This window comes from Saccopteryx bilineata, chromosome 1, assembly GCF_036850765.1.
Source record: "Saccopteryx bilineata isolate mSacBil1 chromosome 1, mSacBil1_pri_phased_curated, whole genome shotgun sequence".
Lineage (NCBI taxonomy): Eukaryota > Metazoa > Chordata > Mammalia > Chiroptera > Emballonuridae > Saccopteryx > Saccopteryx bilineata.
Window position 1 is genome coordinate 162,408,764 of NC_089490.1, and position 24,265 is coordinate 162,433,028.

The window sequence follows — 24,265 nt, forward strand, 5'->3', positions numbered from 1 at the left end:
AATAAACTCAAAATGAATTAGAATTAAATATAAGATTTGAAAACATAAAAATCCTAGAAGAAAACATAGGCAGTAAAATCTCAGAAATGTCTTGCAGCAATATCTTTCCCTGATATATCTCTAAGGTCAAGGGAAACAAAAAATTAATAAACAAATGGGATTACATTAAACTAAAAAGTTTCTGCACAGCAAAGGAATCCATAAAAAAAATAAAGAGACAGGCCCTGGCTGGTCGGCTCAGTGGTAGGGCATCGGCCCAGAGTGTGAAAGTCCTGGGTTCGATTCCCAGCCAGGGCACACAGGAGAAGCACCCATCTGCTTCTCCACCCTTCCCCCTCCTTCCTCTCTATCTCTCTCTGCCCCTAGTGCAGCCAAGGCTCCATTGGAGCAAAGTTGGCCTGGGCACTGAAGATGGCTCCATGGCCTCTGCCTCAGGTGCTAGAATGGCTCCAGTCACAGTGGAGCAACGCCCCAGATGGGCAGAGCCTCGCCCACTGGTGAGCATGCTGGGTGGATCCCAGTCAGGCGCATGCGGGAGTCTGTCTGACTGCCTCCCTGCTTCTAACTTCAGAAAAATAAAAAAATTAAAAATGAAGAGACAACCTATTAAATGGGAAAATATACTCACCAATGATATATCTAATAAAGGGTTAATGTCCAAAATTTATAAAGAACTCCTACTCAACACACACATACACACACACACACATACATACACACACACACAACCCAATTTAAATAATGGGCAAAGGATCTGAATAGACACTTCTCCAAAGAGAGAATGTAGAAGGCCAAGAGACATATGAAAAGATACTCAATGTCATTGTCAGAAAAATGCAAAGTAAAACCGTAATGAGATATAACCTCACACCTGTCAGAATGGCTATCACAAATAAACCACAAACGACAAGTATTCACAACGATGTGAAGTAAAGGGAACCCTTGTGCACTGTTATTGGGAGTGCACATTAGTGGAGCCACTGTGGAAAACAGTAGGGAGTTTCTTCAAAAGATTAAACATGGACCTGCTTTAAGACCCAGTAATTCCATGTGTAGGGATTTATCCAAAACAGCCAAAATACTAATTCAAAAAAGATATGCACCTCTATGTTTATTGCAGCATTATTTACAATAGCCAACCTATGAAAGCAACCCAAGTGTTCATCAATAGATGAGTGGATTTAAAAAACGGTGGTACATATATACAATGGAGTATTACTTTGCCATAAAAAGGAATGAAATCTTACCATTTGAGACAGCATGGATAGACCTCAAGGGTATTATGTTTAATGAAATAAGTCAGTCAGACAAAGATAAAATAAACCAACACAGAGAATTGAAATAGACTCATAGATACAAAAAATTGGTGGTTGTCAGAACGGAGGAGCATTAAGAGACTGAGTAGAAGATGTGAAGGGACTAAAAAGCACAGATTGGTAGCTACAAAATAGTCATGTGGAAGTAAGTAAAGCTCAGGAAATATAGTCAATAATATTGATATGAAAAAACTAAGTATGGTGTTAGATGGGGTACCGGAAATGTTGAGAGGAACAATGTGCAACATATATGATTGTCTAACCACTACACTGTATACCCAAAATCAATACTTAATTTTTAAAAAACTCTATGATTTATCTACCTACCATGAAATTAGAACTCTAAAAATATGTTGCTAATTTCTTTACCATTAGAGAGGACTGAGTTGTACAAAATACATACGTATTTGTTATTTATGATTCCAGTCTAAGATTTTTCTTGGTAAATAAATAAAATATTTATGTAGCTATTTTTGTTAAATTCCAAAGAATTTACACACACAAAAAAAGGCTGGTCTGATGGTAGTGAGTTATCAGAACTTATTAGTGTCACACACAAAAAAAAAACTTCTAAAACTAATGCATGAGTTCAGCAAGGATTCAAGTTACAAGATCAACAATCAATTACATTTTTATATACATCATTAGTTCATTTCTTTTCATTGTGGAGTCGAATCCCAGGGTATGAATGTATTGCTTATTTAACTATCAACCTACTGAAGGATATTTTGGCAGTTCCCATTTTTGACTATTACAAATGAAGATGCTAAAAGTAATTATGCTCAGGTTTTTTTGTGTGGATCTAAGTTTTTATTTCACAACAAATATGTGAAAACTAAAATTAAACATGTAATACTGTTTACAGTTGCTCAAGAAATTAAATACTTAACAGTAAGGACTTACAAGTAGCACTCTATACTAAAAATTATGAAACTCTACAGAAAGAAATCAAAGAAAATTTAAATAGATGGAGAGACATACTATGGTCATAGATTGGAAGACTCAACATAGCAAAGATGTCAACTTTCCCAAAAGGTATATATAAATTGAATAGAATTCCTCTGAAAATCTCAGTAAGACTTTTTGTAGCTAGAGACAAGATTATTTTAAAGTTTATGTGGAAAAGCAAAAGAATTACAATAGCTGGCCCTGGCTGGGTAGCTCAGTTTCTTAAAGCATGTCCCCATGTGCCAAGGTTGTAGGTTTGATCCCCTGTCACGGCACATGCAAGAATCAACCAATAAATGCATGAATGGGTGAGATAGCAAATCGATGTTTCTCTATCTCTCTCTAAAATCAATCAATAAAAAATATATATAAACAATATTTTTGCCCTAGCCAGTTAACTCAGTGAATAGAGCATTGGCCTGGTTTGTGGACATCCTAGGTTTGAACCCCAGTCAGGGCTCACAAGGGAAGTAACCATCTGCTTCTCTTCTCATCCCTCTCCCCTTTCTCCCTCTCCTCCCCTCCCACAGCCAGTGGCTCGGTTGGTCCTTAGTCCAAGCCCAAGATGGGAGGTGCCGGGTGGATCCCTGTTGGGGGTGCATGTGGGAATCTGTCTCTCTATCTACCCTCCTCTCACTTAAAAAATATTTTTTAAAAAAGACATGACACCAAAAATATGATCCATAAAAGAAAAATTAGTAAATTGAACTTCATAAAAAATTTAAAACTTTTCTCTACAAAAGACTCTTTTAAAAAAAATTAAATGGCCCTGGCCGGTTAGCTCAGCGGTAGAGCGTCGGCCTGGCATGTGGGGGACCCGGGTTCAATTCCGGCCAGGGCACATAGGAGAAGCGCCCATCTGCTTCTCCACCCCTCCCCCCCTCCTTCCTCTCTGTCTCTCTCTTCCCCTCCCGCAGCCAAGGCTCCATTGGAGCAAAGATGGCCCGGGCGCTGGGGGTGGCTCCTTGGCCTCTGCCCCAGGCGCTAGAGTAGCTCTGGTCTCGGCAGAGCGACGCCCCGGAGGGGCAGAGCATCGCCCCCTGGTGGGCAGAGCGTCGCCCCTGGTGGGCGTGCCGGGTGGATCCCGGTCGGACGCATGCAGGAGTCTGTCTGACTGTCTATCTCCGTTTCCAGCTTCAGAAAAATACCAAAAAAAAAAAAAAAAAAAAAAAATTAAATGACGAATTAGTGATGGGAGAAAATATTTGCAAACTACATATCTGACAAAGGATTCATATCTAGAATATATAAAGAACTGTCAAAGCTCAACAGTGAAAAAATCAAACAACCAATTTAAAAATGGGCAAAAGATGTGGATTACAGTGGTATAGTGGATAGAGCATTGACCTAGAATGCTGGGTCTCAAGCAATGAACAACTAAAGTGAAGCAACTATGAGTTGGTACTTTGTATTCCCCACCCCTCTCTCCTCTCTCTGTAAAATAGAAAACAAAAAATATTTTTAAAATATTTTTTTTTAATGGGCAAAAGACGTGAAGAGACATTTCACTGAAGAGTATATACAAATGGTAAATAAGCATACAAAAAGATTGTCAACATCACTAGCCATCAGAAAAGTGAAAATTAAAACCATCATAAACTACATACCTATCAAAATATCTAAAATAAAAAATAGTAACTATAGTAAATGCTGTCAAGGATGCAGAAAAACTAGCTCTCTCATATATTGCTGGTGGAATGTAAAGTTGTGCCACCCTCCAAAAGATAGCTTGAGAGTTTCTTACAAAACTAAACATACACTTACCATATGACCCAGCAATCACACTCACAGGTGTTTGTCTCAGAGAAATAAAAACTAAGATCCACACAAAAAAACCTAAGCACAATTACTTTTAGCATTTTCATTTGTAATAATCAAAAATAGGAACTGCCAAAATATCCTTCAGTAGGTTGATAGCTAAATAAGCAATGCACTCATACTCTGGGATTCTACTCAGCAATGAAAAGAAATGAACTAATGATGTATGCAACAACTTGGATAGATCTCAAGGACATCATTCTGATTTTAAAAAGCCAATCTTACAAGGTCACATACTGCATGATTTTATTTGCATAACATCCTCAAAATGACTAAATTACAAACATGGAGAAAATTGGTGGTTGCCAAGGATTAAGGATGTTGGAGGGCAGGGGTGGGTATGACTGAAGGAGTAGCACAAGGAGAATCTTTGTGGTGCTGGAATAATTCTGTGTCTTGATGGCAGTAGTGGTTACATGAATCTACATGTGATAAAATGACATAAAACTGTACAAACACTGTACCATGTTAATTTCCTGGTTTTGAAACTGTACTCTAATTATGTAAGATGTGATTATTGAGGGAAGCTGGGTAAAGAAAACATGGATGATCTCTGTACTGTCTTTGCATCTTCCTGTGAAAATATCAGTGATGAATTAACAGTCAAGGAGCTTTTCTATGAGTAAATCCTGTAAGGAGAGCATTTAGGTTGTCATGAGAATCCTTTCATCACGTTTTAATGAAATATGGATGACAGGGATAAAACCAAGGATTATACCTTTTTCCATAAGAAGAAAGGAGATTCAGGGTCACTGGGCTGAATGTAATCTCTTCTCATGCCCACAGCTCATTTTATACCTGGTTACAGGCATGACAAACATTAAGTCATATTGTCATCTCATTTAACCTTCACAGGAACTCTATGAGATAAGAATTATTATTATTATGCCCATTTTACAGATTTGAAAATTAAGGCTTAAAGATATTAAGCTCTTTTTCTTTCTCTTTCACACACACTGAAAAGAAAAAAAGAAAGAAAAAGTGTTGATTAATTTGCTCACACAAGAGGAAGAAATGTAACTTCTTGGGACTGTCATATAATCACATGCACAATGTCCTACATCCCAGAAAAAGAGCAGTCTTCAGAAGAAAAGTCAGAATTTAAGAGTGCCCTGGTGGTGGGGGGAGGGGGGCAGGAAGGGAGGAAATCTGTTGCTTTCTGCTTTCTACAGTACTTTTAATTTCAGCAGTGAATATGTAACACTTATTTAGTAAGTGTTATAATAAAAACTAATAAAAATTGTTTGTGTTGTGTTTTTAAGAATAGGAGGAGCAGACCTAAAACAGATGTTCCTCAGAAACATCTTTGGCCCTGGTATGGGTTTTGACTGATTTTTAGAGTTCTGGCTGGTTGTATCAGTAGTTAGTTACATCATCTTCATCATCATCATTACCTCTGGGGTTTACCCTCAGACTGAATAGGGCAAGCACAGGAGCATATATGGTAATCAGCCGGCACAAGAACACTATGGAGTAGCTAGCCCAAAGTACGCCTGCATTTCTTGGGCACATCTCACAACCCACCCTCCCCAACATGTCACTGGGGGCCGAGGGCTTCCATCCCTCTCAAGAAAAGCTTGCACTGGCCTTGCTGGATTAATGCAGCCCCAAGCTACACCCTCAGGTTCCCTCAAGTATAGAAAACCTATGGAAAGTTTGAAACCACAGGGCCAAAAATGGGTTTCCTGCTGCCTCCAAAAAAAATCAGAAATGTAGGGAGAAATAAAAATATGTGAAAATTTTTAGCTCTACCATGATTATTTTTATTTTTCTAATTTATGAACATAAAGATGTTCTATGTATGCCTGACCAGGCGGTGGCATAGTGAATAGAGCATTGGACTGGGATGCGGAGGACCCAGGTTCGAAACCCCAAGGCGGCCAGCTTGAACATGGGCTCATCTGATTTGAGCAAGGTTCACCAGCTTGAGCCCAAGGTGACTGGCTTGAGCAGGGGGTCACTCGGTCTGATGTAGTCCTCGGTCAAGGCACATGTGAGAAAGCAATTGATGAACAACTAAGGTGCTGCAAAAAAGAATTGGTACTTCTCATCTCTTCTTCCTGTCTGACTGTCCCTCTCTCTGTCACAAAAATTAATTAATTAACTAATTAATTAATTAAAATAAATTTTAAAAAATAAATAAAAAGATGTTCTATCTCTGACTTGTTTTTTTCCTTGACATTGCTGGCCCCAACACAGATGCTCAGGCCCCCAGATTCTGTGGTCACATGGGGGAGCTTGAGCCAAAAAGCTGTCAGAGCTGATATTAAAATACAGGTTCTTTTTCTACTGCACCTTGATGCCAGAAATTATCCCCTTTAATCTTTTAATAAAGAATTGAGCCTGACCTGTGGTGGCGCAGTGGGATAAAGCGTCGACCTGGAACACTGAGGTCGCCGGTTCGAAACCTTGGGCTTGCCTGGTCAAGACACATATGAGAATTGATGCTTCCTGCTCCTCCCCCTTCTCTCTCTCTCTGTCTCTCTCTCACTCCTCTCTTTCTAAAAAATCAATAAATAAAATATTTTTAAAAAAATAAAATAAAATAAAGAATTGAGTGTTCTTTCTGCTCTGATGTGATTATCAAGAGAACTTCATATTCCACCTTCTTCCCTACTGTAAAATTATTCTCTTTTACAAAACTTTTGAGCAGGCAGGATAGCCCTTGGATAAAACTCCAAGGGATAGGTGGATATTGTTTTTCTCAGTTCTTTGCTACTTAGGAGGATGGAGATATCTCCACTTCAAAATTCAGATTAGAATTCCATAAGGGATGAAAACAGTACTGCAGCTCCTCAGAAAATTAAACATAGACAGATCCATATAATCCAACAATTCCACATCTGGATATATACCCAAAAGAAATGAAGACAAGAAATAGAACATATGTTTGCACACCCATGTTCAGAAGAGCATCATTCGCGATTGTCAATATGGTCACCCATGGACCATGGATGAATGGGTAAACAAAACTGCTATACCCATATAATGAAATATTATTCAGCCTTAAAGAGAAAAAAAAATTCTAACACAAGCCACAATATAGATGAAGCTTGATAACATATGCTAAGTAAATACAATCAGAAAAGGACAAGTACTGTAGGATTTCGTGTATAGTAATCAAATTTATAAAGACAGAAAGTATAGTGGTGGTTGCCAGGGGCCGAGGGGAGGAGGGAATAGGGAGTTAGCATTTGATGGAGACAGAGTTTCAATCTCCATCAAACTAGACAAAAAGATTCTGGAGATGAGAGATGAGTGATGATGGTGGTTACAAAACAATGTGAATGTACTTAGTGCCACTAAACTGTACACACACACACACACACATACACATTTTACTATCATAATTGTTTAAAACTCCATAACAGGAAAAGACATGGGAACAAGGCTATTCTCTGGTGAAAACAATAGATTCCTCTGGAGAAAGAAGGCATGTCTTATGCTTCTGCAGGTATGTCTTATACCAGTCAGCTCACTCTTGAGGAATTTTAATGATCTGACTCTACAGGGAGTTTTACACTAAAATCTTCCTGTGGCATAGTTTCTACAAGTTATTTGGCAGGGAAAGAGTGTAAAGACAGATAACAATAATAGACACCTTATTCATCACTTACAAAAATATTCATAACTAAAAATTCTTGAAAGGAAAAAATACTCATTTTTCCCTTATGTTTTCCCTTTTTTCCCAGGCCTTCATCTCTCTAGTTCCTTTACCATCAAACATTTGTTTCTTGATTTCTGACAAGCCACTTACCTTTTCTGTTTCAGGTTCCTGGTCTGCAGTTTGAAAATTTAAATAACTTAAACATTCTCTCCTTACCTTGCAGAGATTGTTGTAAAGATTCCAAAAGACTCGGAAGTGGGAAAATAAATTAAAATATAAGGGCATTAGAGTGTCGGCCTGGCGTGCAGGAGTCTCAGGTTCGATTCCTGGCCAGGCACACAGGAGAAGTGCCCATCTGCTTCTCCACCCCTCCCCCTCTCCTTCCTCTCTATCTCTCTCTTCCCCTCCCACAGCCAAGGCTCCATTGGAGCAAAGTTGGCCCAGGCGCTGAGGATGGCTCCATGGCCTCTGCCTCAGGCACTAGAATGGCTCTGGTTGCAACAGAGCAACCCCCAAGATGGGCAGAGCATCGCCCCCTAGTGGGCGTGCTGGGTGGATCCCAGTCGGGTGCAGGGTGCATGCGGGAGTCTGTCTCCCTGTTTCCAGCTTCAGAAAAATACAAAAAAAAATAATAATAATAAGGGCATTGTGTTTATTCTTATTATTAAGAAGTGCTTTTAGGAAATGCCATGGACAAGGCTTACTCTAAATAACACCAAGGAGGAGAGAATTCTGCAGCAGAGTTGCCAAAAGAAATCTGGTTTGCCTGGTCCCTCAAATTACACTTCAACTGTCTCTCTGTTTTTTTTCTCTGTGCCTGCCACAGCCTCAAAATCTTAGGTTATTTTGGATACAAGGAAGTGCAGTGACCAGTAGAGCTGAACATTCATGCAATGTAGAGCAATGAGCTCCCCATCACCAAGAGTATTCAAGTACAGTACAGATCATCACTTCACAGGGGATTCCTGTTTTGGGTAAGAGATTGGAATTCTGGTATCTCTTTGAATTCTAAGAACACATTGATTTCTTCATTACTAGATTAAGAATCCATTGGTCTGCAATCCAATATGGGAGCTCTTCATTGCTGTGCCCTCCATGGACACACTCCTAACCTCTCTGAACTCAGTTATCTCAATTATCTTTTATTATTATATAATCTGCCTACCAGATCCTGTTGTGAGGAGCCCAGGAAATACTACGAGCTGGTGCTTTGAAAATCTGTGATTTTTTTATTGCCATACCAGGAAGAGTAGGACTGTTATTATTATCTCTGCTTTCAGAGGACAATTGCATGACCTAAGCAAATACCACAAAGCAGCCCTCCCCACCCGCAGAAAGGCAAGACCAGTGTCTTCGACACTTGGGGTGAAGAAGTCACAAGTTGTGAAGTCAGCCTTTCTCCCTCATAAATGCTGATTCTTTAGGTTTATTTCCTGTCAAGCTTGGGTCCCGAGTGACCTTTCAGAAGCATCTCTGGAACTCTGTGAACACTGATATTTTAAAAATATATATATCCAACCAGGGCTTCATTCCCTAGCAGGGTTTCCTTCCACTTGTACAATACACATACAAAAAAAAAAAAAAGGCTGGCTGAATTAATGAACCACTTCTCTTATCTATTTTTCCTGTTATCTAATTCTGAGGGGAAAGCTGGGAGCTCTGAGGGAGCTGGGAGACGCAGCTCACACCGCCTCCCTCCCACCCAGCTGAGAACAGCCTGGAGTGCGGGACCAAGGGACCTAGACTGTCCCTGTGAGTCTGCCTGGCACCAAGCTGAGAGGAGCCACAGGGACACCGCTCCCACTGTGGGTGAGTCCCCTCCAGATCCTCCCTGGCGACCCCTCCGTCAGGGCAGAGGGGGAGATGCACCGAGGGAGCAGGAGGAAGGCCGGAAGCGCCAGGAGCCACGGGCTGGGGAAATGAGAGGTCGGTGGGGAGTGTGTGGACCATCAGACTTTGGGGGGGGGGGAGCTAGCCAGTGTGTGACTGAGGATGTGCTGGAGACCTTTGGGACAGGAAGAAAGAATGAGACTCTTTGCAGGCCATGCCACAGAAGCAAGGTTTCCTTTCCCAGTTTCTCTTGCTGGTTCATTTTCTCTGTCTCTCTTACAACTGGGTGGCATTTCTGTGTCTCTATTTTTCAATTTAGCATCCCGCTCCAACAATCAGAAATCAATGGGATGGTCAGTGTCTCAAGAAGAAAATACATACATCTATACCACATACAAAAAAATCAAGTGGATCTGACCAGATCTTGGACCCTGCTCCCTTTCTCCCACCAATATGCCCAGATCACATGGCTTTCCCCCAGGATCCCGGCTTCCAACGCTCCATCTTGAGAAGCCCTTGGAAAGCTTCGGAGAGCCTTGCTGACCCATGCCAGACCTGCCTAGTGTGCTTTCAGGGCAGAAAGTCTCGCTGGCATTTCATGTTGGCTTCATAGGTAAGGTAGTGAGTAGGCCTCAAGGCCTTCAGGATCTGAAACTTTTCTTTGCCTATTCTCAGGCCAAGGGTCAGCCGGGATCGTTGTGGGGCTTAATTTTTCCATTTATTCTGGAGTGAAACATAAAGGGGAGGGAGCAGTGGAGGTGGGTCCTACAAGTGTACAGCAGCAATTGTGATTTTCTACCCCAGCCCACTCTGTGCTTTGAAGAGCTTAGTTGCATATGCTTTTGCATACAAATCAAAAGTACCTCTGCTACCTATGAATCCAGAGTTATCAGCAAATAAGCTTTGAATCTTTTCTGTTATTGAGAAAAGAGTTGAGTCCAAAAGAAAAGGAGAAACAAAGCAGGAAGACAGAGGGGAAGCTATGGGGTGGAGAATGAGAGACCCTGAGTTCAGAATGAAACCTTACATAACTAAGGCTCTGGGGGAGTTTGAAATAGCCAGGTTGTCTGAGTTTCCTCCCTAGCCCAAAGGTTGAAAACAGACAATGGCACCTTTTAACTGTAGCCTTTGGAGGACTAAGCAAGTGCTCCTTTGGAATTGTGTAGGATTTAGCACAAAGTCTCTTGATGTCGGTGCACTTACTACAAATACTACCTTTGCATAGCTGGGAATAGAAAATTATTCCTTCTGCTCCGTTTCTTTCTCCCTAAGCCCTGCCGGCTTTCAGCCAGATGAATTCAAATGCTGTCTCAAAACCTGCACTCGTCTGTTTCACTTATCTTCCCCCTTCCCAGCTCTGGTTTCCTTCCCCTCCTCATTTTCCCCCAGCGCGGATATTCTCAGTTCTCTGCACGTTCTCTACAGTGAAGGGAAATTGACATTTTTCGCTGGGCAAAATCGGGGAAAAGCCGCTCTGATTTGCAGGGAAACCTCACTGTAGAAGGCTGCCAGAAGCCCCTGAGTTATCATCACAGAATTGGTTTAGTTTTATTAGTAGCAGTAGTGTTTTGTTTCTGCTAGTCTTATTTGGATCAATAGGCCTCGAGTAAAAGGATATTTTAAAACTCACTTTATCAACTTTAAAAAAAAAACAGAATTCATTAGAATTTATTTTTAGCCACATAGACATTTCCTCTTTCTTATAAAAAAAAATTTCTGACAGTGATTTTCATCCTCGTGTTCAATTGGGGGTGGGGGTTGCGGAGCTCTTAAGGACAGTTTTGTGTGGTTGGTACTGGAGAAATGTTAATAAGTTGCTCTTTATCTTAGGACAGTTTTGTGTGGTTGGTACTAGAGAAATGTTAATAAGTTGTTCTATTTCTCAAGCGCAATAAAATACCCATTTCAAATGACTTTCTAATGCTTTGTTATATTTGCCAAGTGATTTATAGGAAGGAAAATTACAGTTTGCAAATGTAAGACGCTTTAAGGCGGGGAGTAGTAGAGAGGAGGGGGTTTAGGGTTGGGGCAGCACAGCGACTGAAGAACTGCAAGCGATCAATCTCCAACTGTGTAAACACAGCACCAGGTGGAGATGCGAGACAATTATCCGAATAATTGGAAGTGGGGGGGAGGCACTTTCACCTGCATTACCTAGATAAAGGGGCAACACGGGAAATTGTCCGGGGCCCAGAAGGCCCTGCTTCGATTCACTCCGCGATCATTCGAATTTCTGAAAGTTCTCCGAGAAGAGTCTGGGATGGGCGGGAAGGAGGTTTCCAGAAAATCTTAAAAGGGTCTCCCGCCGCGCGCCAATGGAGGGAGGGGTCCGTGAGCCGCGGGACGCCCCCGCCGAGTCTGATAAAGCCCCAAGCCGATCTAAGGTCAATAAACCTGGCGGCGTCTGGCTCCGCAGAGAATCGGAAAAGACAGGGGCGGGAAAGGAAGGAAGGGAAGGGAAGGGAGCAGCCTTAGGCTGTTGGTGAAATGAGAAGGACCAAGGACCGTGGCTCCCAGGGCCGCAGAGCTGGGACGCTCAGCTGGAGAGAGGGAGGCCGGCGGGCCTGCCGGGTCTGTTCCTCACCGGGCGGCCCAGCGGCAGTAACCGCGTCCTTAAAAATGTCCAGGGAGACGCCAGCGGGCCGGGTCCTGGGCAACAGTCCTAACCCTGAGCAAGTTTAGCGTAGGGAACGAAAAGTAACATTTTTTTTTAAAGGGGACGAAGTATAGATGGAGATTCCCAAGTAATAGGAACACTCAATAAAGCTTCAGGGACCCCTCAAAGAGGCAGAAAAATGTGCCAAAAATAAGAAAAATTAGGACAAAGGTAACAGTTTAAATAACTAATAATCATTTTTATCCCGTTTTATGGCGTTTAAAAGTTTACAAATTCCTTTGATATCGAAGTGTTTCTCTCACTCTTCGAATAGGGGAAAGGTTGGGAGAAGTTACTGCGCCCAAAGTTACATCACGAGGGTCATCGGCACAGGGGCTCGAACCCGTCGCTAAACGACTGGTCACCAGAGAAGATCTTCCCCAGACAGAGTCCAGCGGGGAAGCGCTCCGCCCGCGCGGACACCAGGCACGGGCAGCCTGAGCGCGCGCTGCCGCCCCTTGGGGGGCTGTGAGGCCGGTTAACGACTCGAATCTCCTGTCCCTCGGGTGGAGCCGTCAGCGAAGCCCGGCGGCCACGGAGGGCGAGGAGTTGGGGGTGGCGAGGGCACCTTCAGCAAACTGGCTGGGAGGGTCCCCGCCGACGCGCGCGACCGTGCTCTCGAGAGCCTGCGGGTCTTAGCAAATAAACCCCGGCCCCCACCAGTTCTTTGCCGCGTCCCCGCGCTCGGCCCACGCCCTCGCGAACCTCCCTCTCCTCGTTTCTATCTCTGGCGAGGCTGAGCCTGGATTGGTTTGAATGCATTTGAGCCAGTATGGCGCCGCGTGGGCCAGCCGGGTCAGCCCGGACGGGTGTCGCGCCGGCAGTCTCCAGGGTCGCGTCCCTGGTCTCTGGAACCCGGCGAGACCCAGCGCGCCCAGCACAGGGCTGAGGGGCCAGAAAGCCCAGGCCACGGGCAGTGAGCTCCCGGCCGCCATCAGTCTTGTGACCTTGGGCCTGGGCCTGGTGCTGCTCAGAACGGGCGACCCCTTTGGGGAACGCAGAGCCCGCGGGATGCTGGAAGCACCAAGGCGGGGAGCTCGGAGGAGGAGGGCAGAGCTGCGCCCGCCGCGTGCGCGCCCCTCTCCAGGTGCAGGGCGTTCGCTCGACCCCGAAACGGCTCTCCCCAGCTTCCGCTGTCATCTAGAACGGTTCTTCTCACACACACTCCAACCCCCGTTAGGCTGTTCTGCATCTCAGTATTCCTGTGTGGAGAGCACCCCTCACCACCCACACACTGTCGAGAGTCCCAGCGAGCCCCGGACTAGTCCGAAAGGCACTGGGTCAGCCTTGTCTTGGGCCGGGTTTGGAGGGTTATGGAGGGGCATGAATGGCAGGCACCCCAGGCCCGAGAGCTTATTGCCTGCGGACGGTCCCGGCAGTGTCCCTCTGCCGGGGTTGGAGAGACTATTCCAGGCACTGACCTACAGGAGCGGGGGCTGGAGGGAGAGACCTCGCGCAGCTTTTGGACTCGGGGTTTATGGAGGAAGATTCCAGGCCTGGGCAGTGTCTTTTAACCACTTCTTAGCTCGCGCCCCTAACTCGACGGTTCCGCAGCACGCCTCCTCCTGTTAAAAATCCCCGGCAGACAGTTCCAGTACCACGTGTCCCTAAAGCCCGGAGCCGCAGCCCCGCGCTGCCGCCCACGCCGGCTCCGGTGCCCGGGCGCCTGGGGCGGTGTCCGTGGGACGTCGGCGTTCCGCCGCGGGGTGGCTGCTGCTTTTCCCTTAGATGCTGAGACGTGTTGTCGCGCCCTCGTTCACCCTACCCGCCGTTCTTGGAGATTTTCTTTATTTGTCTAATATCGTCTTAAATTTTTTGTTTTCTCTTTTCCTTTCTCTCCCCCCTCCCGTTTTCTCGTTCTTTTCATTTATTTCCAGAGTTTTCTTTTCTTGCTTAATCAAAACCCCTCCCTTTTTTCTTTACATAATTTGCTTTGCTTTTCTCCGTGTGTGCCTTTCTATTTTACCCTCGCTCTGGCCGACTGCAGATCCGTCCGGTGTTAGTGACTGCAGGATGCTCCCAGACACACGCGTCGCCTGAAAATTGTTCTCATCCCAAACCGAGTCCCTTACCCCATATATTAAATTCGTTTCTATTAATTTGGGTGTACCACTTGCATGCAGAAGTTACTTGACAAAGATGCCTTGTTGGACGAATCGGAAGACTTCCTTTTACCGACTTATTTTCATTCCTAAGTGTTAAATTACACAGTAGCTGGTTTGTTCGCTTTTAAGGAGTCTCTTAAATTTCCACCTCTAACTACATAGCGCATTACAAAATCATTTTCCAACGGCTAGGTGGGCGTCTCACAAGATTGATTCGCTCAAAAACATGATACAGTTTATTTTTAATGTTGTGGAAACGTTTAATATTGAGCCAGATGATTTGTCCTGCCACACCGTTTATTACAACTTGCCACTGACTGCGAAGGAAGTTGATATGGTAGAACTAGATAACTTCTCCCTGTTCACTACCTAAGATTTTATTTGCTTTCTGTTATATCACAGTAGTTCTATCATTCACAATAACAGAACGATTAGTCTCTCCTTGTAGATAAATAATGTTTGGGGGCATTTATTATTTATTTTGTGGAGAATTTGTTGTCAGAGCATACATGAACGTTTTATTTTCTGTGACAGTGCTAAGAGATAGTAGGTGTTCTTTACCTCCCCAGAATGACTGGAGATTAAAATCGCTCATAAGGAAAAAAACTTGTTACAGTTTATTTCTTTAAGAACCATAAATAAAACTTTAAAGAAACTTTCCTTTGAGAAACACGATCATTAACGGGCAAGAACTTGGCAATGAGGAAGTCAGAAAGTGAGCTGTGCTTCCTCTGCAGGGATTCCAGGAAGCACAGAAGCTAGGAAAGCACTACTCTACTGGTTGGAGGTAGGAGTCCCTGTTTGTGCAAAAGCATCTCTGGTATTGGGGCGGGGGGCGTCTCGAAGTGGTCCTTGCTTTTGGAAGGTTGACAACCAAAATACTGTGAACGAGTAGTTCCTGTCTCAGAATCACTCCTTAGAATTCAGCAGCTAATAACTACCGATCACCTCGGATACCTGCTTAGTTAAATGCTGTAGGAATGGGGGCAGGATTTGGGACAGATTCTGCTAAGGGGGACTTGGTGGAAACAGCCTCCGGGACCCAGGGTTTGTCAGCAGCTCTCTGCTCTCTCTGGCCCTCTGGACTCCCCCGGCTTGGCTTCGCACGGGGCAGCCTTAGAAAGCTCTCAGCGTGGTGGCCGCTCGGGTTTGCTCCAGCCGCGATAACGTGGGGGCTCGCTATCTAATCTGGACAGCAGCATGAACAATCCATTAGACCTCGGAATTTATCCGGAGAGAGGGAGGAGGAAGGGATGGGGGCTGGTGTGCCCCACCCGGCCCTGGGTGGCCCAAATCTACCCCATTGGCCGTGAGGGAATTAGTGCGACAGTTTTGTGTGGACTCAAAATTCACCACCGCATAGAATGCTTACTGATGCTGGTAAATTATGATTCTTTCTACCCATTGTCAATGTAAGGGTGAATCAGAATCTCTTTGGGTTGGGGGAATCACATTTTCTTTTAAGTTCAATATAATGTACATTGTGTCGTTCAAACTCTACACCAACCAAACGACTCTGTAAGACTTTAATTTTCACCAGTATTCCTGGGGAAATGGGAGTCTTAAATCCACCCACCCATTACTTCACTCATTCATTCATTCAGCAAACATTTACAAAGCTTTACTCCATACCAGGCATTATGCCTTATACTGACAGGTTAAATTATTTGCAATTATTTGCCCAAGATGAAGACTAAGCTGGAGACTGGGGTGGGGCCCTAAATCAACTATTCCAGTCCCATGACTGACCACTTCTTTCCCCCAAGACACACAAATCAGAGACGTTGGGAGTTGGAAGGGCCCCCGAGGTTATCTGGTCCAGCCTTCCATTCAGTGCAAGAATGCCCTCCCAGAAGGTGGGCAATGAGAGGCCCCAGCCTCCACCTTCTACTCACCCATGGGCTTCCCAATTGAAAGTGGCTGGTAAAATGGGAAGTCTTTCTCTGGGAGAAGATGGTCTCCCCCTGTCCATGCCTAAGCTCAGGGTGCTGAGCCCCTCATGCTGTGGTCACCACCAGGTGCCCCACTAACCTGTCTGTGCCACCTATCATACAGATCTCCATCCCCAGGTGCTGGACACTAACCCTCATGAAATGCTAAGGTGCCATTGGCCTTAGTGAAACTGGCCTTCCTCCCCTGCCCATTGAGGATATTTGCTGCCAAGTCAAAGACAACACTCTAAGCAGTAGCCAACATTGCCAGAGTCTGGATTCTAGTCCTGCCTGCAAGCTGGGTGACCTCAGCAAGTTCACTTCTACTTCTGGAATGTTCTAGAAATAAGATGTATAATATGCTCCTCAAAAATTGAGGATGTCACCTTTTCAAAGATAAATTTTTCCCTCAGAAATAACTTGGCCAGTTAAAAACTTAAAAGCTACAAAAGCCAACTTCTGGACAATAAACTCATTATAAAGAATATTCTGGAAACTTTAGAATTGATGAGATATGAAGTGCACATTGTCCCTGGTCAGTGTAAGAGTTTAGACTTGTGTTCCAATATTGTGATTTGAATCCTATCTCCACTACTTAATGTCTACGTCTTGGGAAAATTATTTAACATTTCTGTGCTCTGGTTTCTTGTATTTTGAAATTTTCCCAAACCTCAGAGAACTGAGTCCTCTGAAATAATTCCCACCACATATAGCTCCTTTAGCTAGGTTCAACATACTTCTTCATTTCACCTGGCTTTGTCTCTTTTCTTTTCTTCTTTTTTTTTTCTTCGTTAAGTGAGAGGTGGGGAGGCAGAGACAGACTCCCGCATATACCACTTAAAGGGATCCACCACGCAAGCCCCCTACCACCCTATGCTCTGACTGTCTGGTCCGCTGCTCAGTTGCTCTGCAACCGAGCTATTTTGGTGCCTGAGGTGAGGCCATGGCTAACTTTTACTGGAACCAGAAACATTTAAGCCACAGTTGCCATGGCTGAGGGAGGGGAAGAGAGGGAGCAGAAGGGAGAGAGAGAGAGAGAGAGAGGTGAGAGAGGAGGAGGGGTGGATAAACAGATGGTGGCTTCTTCTGTGTGCCCTGACTGGGAATCAAACCCCGGACTTTCACATTCAGGGCCAACACTACTACTGAGCCAACTGCTTAGGGCCTTTTTTTTTTTTCCATAACCTACGGCTTCAAAACGCTCCAGAAATTACATTTGTTTAATAAGAGGTAGAAATTTACCTGACAAATTATAAATATATTTTTAATTATCTTATCCAAAATTGAGTGTTGGTGGTAGTGGGAATTTGGATGCAACCTTTCTTGAAGGCAGTTTGACAATATTCACTCAAACCCTACAAGTGATCCTATTTTTTGACCCACATTTTCCAATAGTAGAAATTGACCCTGAGGAAATAATCAGAGGTTGATAAGATGCTATTCTAATCCAAATTTATGTAAATTTGGCAAGGACATATCACACATTTATTTATTGTAGTGAAAAATAGAAAATAACATATACTCAAACAATAAAACTTACATAAACTATGCAAAATCCATAATGGAGCCATCAAACTGTTTTCCTAAAATATTTAATGAAATAGAAATGGCTCATAATATATTAAAAATAAAAAACAGATTGCTAAGCACTCTATACCGTGTGAAACTGGTGGTAGGAAGAGAGGGAGAGAGATCACTAATGTTCTCTGTGGTTAAAGATGGATTTTGTTTTTCTTGGTATAATTTCCTATGTTTTCCAAATGAACTGCAGAGAGTTTTTGTTTATTTGGAATTAGAAAAAAGAAATATTTTGACAGAGGTGTAGAGGATTGATTAGATTTATTCCTCGCTTCTTAAGATTTCATGACTATCGTGCTTATGACAAACATGTCCATTTTAGAGATTTCAGGTTTAGAATTCCGAAATTTTGGACCTGGCTGGTTAGCTCAGTTGATTAGAATATCATCCCAAAACGACAAATTGCAAGTTTGCGCACGCGCGCGTGTTTGAAGCAACCAATGAATGCACAACTAAGTGGAACAACAAATGAATGTTCCCCTTCTCCCTCACATCTCTCTCCCTTCCTCTCTCTCTCTCTCTCTCTCTCTCTCTCTCTCTCTCTTTCTTTCTCTAGAAATCGATCAATAAATTTAAAAGATTAAGCCCTGACTGGATAGCTTGGTTGGTTGGAGCGTCATCCAGAAGCACAAAGGTTGCCAGTTCAGGCCACATACAGTAACAGCTCCATGTTCCTGTCTCTGTGTCTCTCTCTCTCTCTAAAAAAAAAAAAAAAAAAAAAAAAAAAAAAAAAAAAAACCTCAAAACTCATTAGACTGACTCTCTAAGAATAGTTCTGGACTGTTGATTCTTGGCTAGAGACATTTATAAGCGGTGGGAGTGATTTTTCTACAGAGTTTCTCCCTCCCCCTATAGAAAATGTTTTTTCAACCATCCAGATTGTCTCAGAATTTTACTTGCAACCTTGAGTGTTTCTGAAATTGAAAACAATAGTGTAAGTTCTTGTAACATTTTCCTCTTCTCAAAACTCCCTTTTCTGGCAGAAAGATGTGGTAAAATGTGAGGCCAGGTGCTGGTCCAGCTGCAACTAAAAGCTGATTATTCAGACCCAGGAGAAGAGGAGGAAACTTAGGCAGGGGAGGGAAGACAGACCTTTAGTGGTGGCCAAAAAGCTAGAGAGGGTGTTTAGAAAGAAAGACCTCTGTAAACACAGAAAGTTAACTACTAAGAACTCAACTGAAAACCAAATGAATTAAAAGTATTAATCAATATCAGGTGCCATTCTTGAAACTGAAATAGTTTTAATTTATTGAGAAATAAGTAGCAATTTATACAGATGAAGAGTGCCTTCCTTCCACTGTATAAACAGAGTGTGGGATGGGATTGGGGGTGGGGAGGATGGTAATAAAAAGAAATAGAAACAAAATCCATAAATTTAGGGCAACTTCAAAAGATCTTGCACTGAGATCTTTAGGTTAATGTAACACATTCAGTCAACAAGGGATAAAAGAAACATAGAGCTCAGTTTCATTGTTGTTAATTTGCAAATAAACATTTATCAAATAAAAAATTGTTGTCCTGCATATAGTAAGGGATATAGACTTAAAATACCATTCTCTAAGCTTTGTACATTTAAATTTTTTTAATTTAATGTCAAGGTAAGCCTTTGTTGTCTGGTTGGTTGGTTGGTTGGTTGTTGGTAAAAAATATGAATAGACTTCAGGTAGAAATGCAAACTTTTAGTTTTTTATTAACATGAGTCAGTTCATCTCTGAAAGTAGAATCCAGTCAGGCATCATATTTTTCTTCAAGCCACATCTGCCAGCTCCCTACACTGACCAGGCATGGGGGTAAGTACTGTCCTGAAGAATGATTCTCAAGGGACTGTTCCAGACATTTTTGCTGACTGAATTCTCTACAACAAAAAATCTCAGCAACTACTGGTTTCTCTGCACATGTCTCTGAAGGAAATCAAACCCAAATCCTTGAGCAGACCATAGGTACACTTGACATGGCCAAGATGCCTCCCAAAGCAAGGAGTATTAGAAGTGAGGAGAATTGAAGCTGGGAAGGATGTATATTTCTAAAACCTTCTAAAAATACTTTATTTTCTACCTAGCTAGGAGTTTCTAGATCTGTGGGCCAGTAAGATATTAACTAATTTTCTTATCACTGAGCCATTTAGAATGCCAGAGATGTCTCATCAGACACAGGTTTTTCTTGAACACCCACAACCTCAGAGAAGCATATTAAGTGCTCAGTCTTTATGAAGTTTTGGAATAATATCCACATGTAATCAAGATAGAATAAGAGAAGTCAAACAAGTATACCCTTGGCCTTGCTACAAACTGACTAACCAAAGAGTATGCCTTCATCTATAAATTGGGGACAATAAATAACATTTCTGAAAGTGCTTTTCCATTTATATCACATTTGATCCTTACATTTGGTTGCTCTCTGGTGTTATCAGTGAGTATTAGAGTATTATGTGCATTTTATAGATGGGGAAACTGAGACTCAGAGATGTTGGATTGCCAAAGGTCACAACACTAGTAGCAGAATAAATTTAAAGCCCCACTCTGACTACCATATGCTGCCTCCCCCACCCTCCAGGGACTCATGAGATAGCCTATACCAACTGATTTGTCATTGCTTTAATAGGTATTATCAGGATCTCTTATTTTATTTGTCTGAAAATCATGGAATTAAGGAATGACAACGCTGCAAATATTTTAAAGCTGATCTAGCCCCACCCCCTTTCATTTTGCAGGTGAAGGCTCAGGGAGGTTAAGTGATTTGCCAAAGGTCACCCTATGAATTAGTGGGAAATGACCAGTGTCATTTTTAAAAATTAGTTAAAACAACGGCCTACCAAGCCCATTTTTATGGCTTATTTTAAGCAGGTTAATAAGTATATGAGGCACAGCTTTAAACCCAACTGAGTTAATGCTGACACTAGTTTATAGATTCAGCAGATAAGTAGCAATAAGGAATTATTCATCTCTCATTTATCGTTCAGCCTCTCCAACATGAAAGTTATAAAGTAAGCAAATGGCAGTTTAAGAGTCCCTATGCATGTGAGATCAAAACAGTGAAAATAAAGTTGTTTACAAAGTCATATATTTAGAATGAGGCTGTGCCTGTGATCTCCTGAGATGCCAGAAAAGAGAGGGAGAAAGAAATTCAGGAAAACTATATGCATTTCACAAGCAGGCACATTGCTTATACAGAATTCTGTATTTGGCCTCCAGATTTATTCAATTATTAATTCATTCTTCTGAGGGTATATTGAGCACATACTGTGTGCAGGGTTCTCTGGGGAATATTGAGATTATTAAATATCATTCCAGCCATCATGGGACTTTTAAGCTTAACAAAGTAACAAAATTGAATGTGTACGCACACACACACACGCACACACACACACACACACACACATACACACATGGACGCATAGTCAGCAAGTGTAAAGGGAATGTGTGCTTGGGAATAGGAGGAAAGGGGAGACTGCCTGGCTGCTGTGGTAGCCACAACAAGGAGCACAGAGAGGAGGTGGCCTTGCCACAACCTTGTCCCCAACATTTCTTTATCATGAGAACGGGGCTGGGAAGTTATGGGGGGGGAATGAGACAATGAATTGATGGCCCCAATTAAAAACCAAATCAAAAAATTGTGTGTCCTCCATTTAGATGTTAAATACAAACAAACTGGTGGGGAACTAGAAGTGGGACTGTAAGGGTTCCAATTGCAGATATAATATTTGTAACATGTGCCAAAAATGAATAAAATTAACAGATGATTTCCTTATTTGGCACAGGAGCGCTAATGAATTTTCACATGTTATTCAGAAAAGCTGGTTTATTTTATTGTTATTTTTAATCAATCCCAGTTTGCCAATGGTGAACCCAAGGCCCAAAGTTCAATGTCAATTATAGAGAGTCACAAATCCATAAATAACTTTGCTCTTAGCTATCCAGACAAAAGGAGATCCTCCTATATAGCCCCACATTCATAAAATTGAAACATTTTCCAATAAAAAGAGAATTTGAAAAATATTTACTCAAACCCTTTACTTTGTAGATGAGGAAACCAAAGCTTAGAGAGTTCAAGTGACAAAGAGTGACTATTTAATTTATGTGAAACTATGAGTGCATGTGTGTGTGAGCTAGTAATCATCCAGGACGCAGGACAGCAGGCATAAAGTGGGACCTAGGATCACCCTATGAAACAATGAGTCAGAACAAGGACCAAGTTCAGAACCCTGCCCATTATGCATGTCTCCCCTGCCCCAAAACACACACTTCGCTGCCTTTTTCCCCCTTTTATTTTGAAGGCTGGATTATTCATGAGTCTACAGACTAATTGGAAGATAGTCTATAAATGCAATTATGTACTGAGTACCCTTTTGGATGGTATAAGAGGGAAATGGAATGACCAACCTTTTGAACATCTATGATCCCTTGAAACCCCTTTACTGAATCCTGACGCCTCCCCCCCTCACCACAAGGCTGAGCCTGGGTTACTGTTTCCATCTTCCTGTAGAGGAGGGTGGGGGAGGGTGGGGGGAGGACAAAACAGCGGTAACCAGGTTCCCAGACTACCCCGGAGCTCAGTGTTTGCTGCCTTATCACTAATCCTCTGCCCCTGGTGATTGCGTGATTGCATCAGGGTGAGGGAAGGTTGGCCTTGGGATGCAGATTTATAGACGGGAGATATCAGTTCCTGCAGCAGCACGTTGACATGGAAGAGCAGGGTACAACCGGGGTCCCAGAGCACCTACTCCTAGCCCTGCTTTTAAATTGCATAGTGATTCTAGATAAGTTGTAGACCTCTCTGGGTCCTCATCTATTGAATGAGTGGGTTGAACCAGACTCCTTGAAATCTCTTGCAAATCCAGAACTCCATGTCAATGCCAGTGTTAGAGAGAGGCTCTCCTGGGACTGATAAGCAGGCCAAAGGTACCTGGGGTCATGGTCACCCCACCAACAGGAGCACACAGGCCAAGGTGCTGGTGAGGTACCACGTGGCATCTTCCACACATGAGCTTCTCTGCACACAGTAGAAGGGACTGTAGCATGTGTTTTAGCCACGTCCCAGATACTACATCTTCAGTCATACAGGACAGGTTTACACTGTGTAAGGACAAGTTGGAATCTCCAATTTACTTGTGTACTCATTGATTGATTCTCCTATGTGCCCTGACCAGGGATCAAAATGAGATCTTACTGCATTGGGGTGGGGGGTGCTCTCTCCACTGAGCAAGCTGGCCAGGACAAAAAAAAATAATAATAAATTTTTTAAAAGGAGGATATATAAAAGAAAGTCCTTGTTTTCCCATTTTATATTCTTCACAGTACTAACCTTGTTCATAGTGACAATATTTGGGTTCTGGAATCAAACTACCTGTAAATCTTGGCCCTGACACCTTTTAATCTGGGCAGGTTTTTTAACAGCTTTGTACCTAAATTTCTTCATCTGTAAAATCGGGGACATAGAGTAATTGTGTAGGCAAATGAGATAATCAATCCATACAACACACTTGTCACCCTGCCTGGCATATCATAAGTGCCCAGAGTTAGCTGTTAATAAATGTTTGCTTAGAAAGTAGATTGAAAGTTTTATCTGCAGTCTAAGCTTTTATCATGCACATTCAGACAAGCGTAACATTCTGGGTTCCTCACAGCAGCTATGACTGGATTCAGACTTATAGGCCTGGCATTCCTGAGCTTTCACTGTGCAGGACCAGGAATGAATCCCTTGGTATAGAACCATCTGAGGCATAGACTGGCACAATTTGCTAACATTCATTTGGAGCCTTAAAGTCACAAAAATGTTGATTATAAGAAGGGGTCCATTCTCTTCATTTTGCAGACAGAAACTAAAGCTTAAGAAGTTAAGTGATTTGCCTGTGGTGGCAGTGTCAGGATTAGAACCCGAGATTCCTGATTTCTAGATCAATGAGCTTCCACCACCCTCATCTCTTGTCTAGACCCCACCTTCCTTGTGCATTGAGTATCTTAGACGCGCCAACCTGAGATCACTTCCTCCACTCTCTCTACTGTGCCCTGGAGAAAAGACTGCCCTTTTTCCAGTTCTTAGGTCACATCTAATGAGAATTATGGCCCTTTACTTGTCAGGGCTAGCCCTTGACTCCAAGTGTGTGGGAGGGGGACCCAAAAGTTGTGCCCCTTACAGGTCTGAATTAAGTTGTCATCAGTATTGACTTGCACCTTGAATTCTCCTAAACTGGGAGTGCTTTCCACCTAATAGGCTCATGATGCTGGCTTTAGTGTCATCATCAGAGAAGGTGGCCGTGGGGGCTGTCACTAGAAAGGCAGAGGCGCTAAGGCAGGCTGCCCTTGGTCTGCAGTCTGTCAGGCGCTGAGATGATAGCACGACAGTCTTTCTTCTCGTTCTGAAAGGGCTGTGGGAAGGGAAAAACGAGGCAAAAACAAGATGGAGGAAGGTGGCCCTGAAGAAAGTAAGCGGACAAATTTAGAATGAACTTAGCTCGATCCTATCTTTTCAAGTGTCTT

At 43.0% G+C, this 24,265-nt stretch overlaps 1 protein-coding gene across 2 annotated transcripts in view; it reads left to right on the plus strand.

Annotated features, from left to right (window-relative positions):
• The first annotated feature begins 9,384 nt into the window (after positions 1-9,384).
• GATA4 (GATA binding protein 4) overlaps positions 9,385-24,265 on the plus strand; it is an 84,710-nt gene continuing 69,829 nt past the window's right edge. Inside the window, exon 1 of one of the 2 annotated variants that reach the window (XM_066278949.1) lies at positions 9,385-9,498. The gene's annotated coding sequence lies outside the window, so the exon portion shown is untranslated. Of the gene's footprint in view, positions 9,616-24,265 lie in introns of both variants that reach the window. The other variant, XM_066278960.1, reaches the window with a different exon arrangement.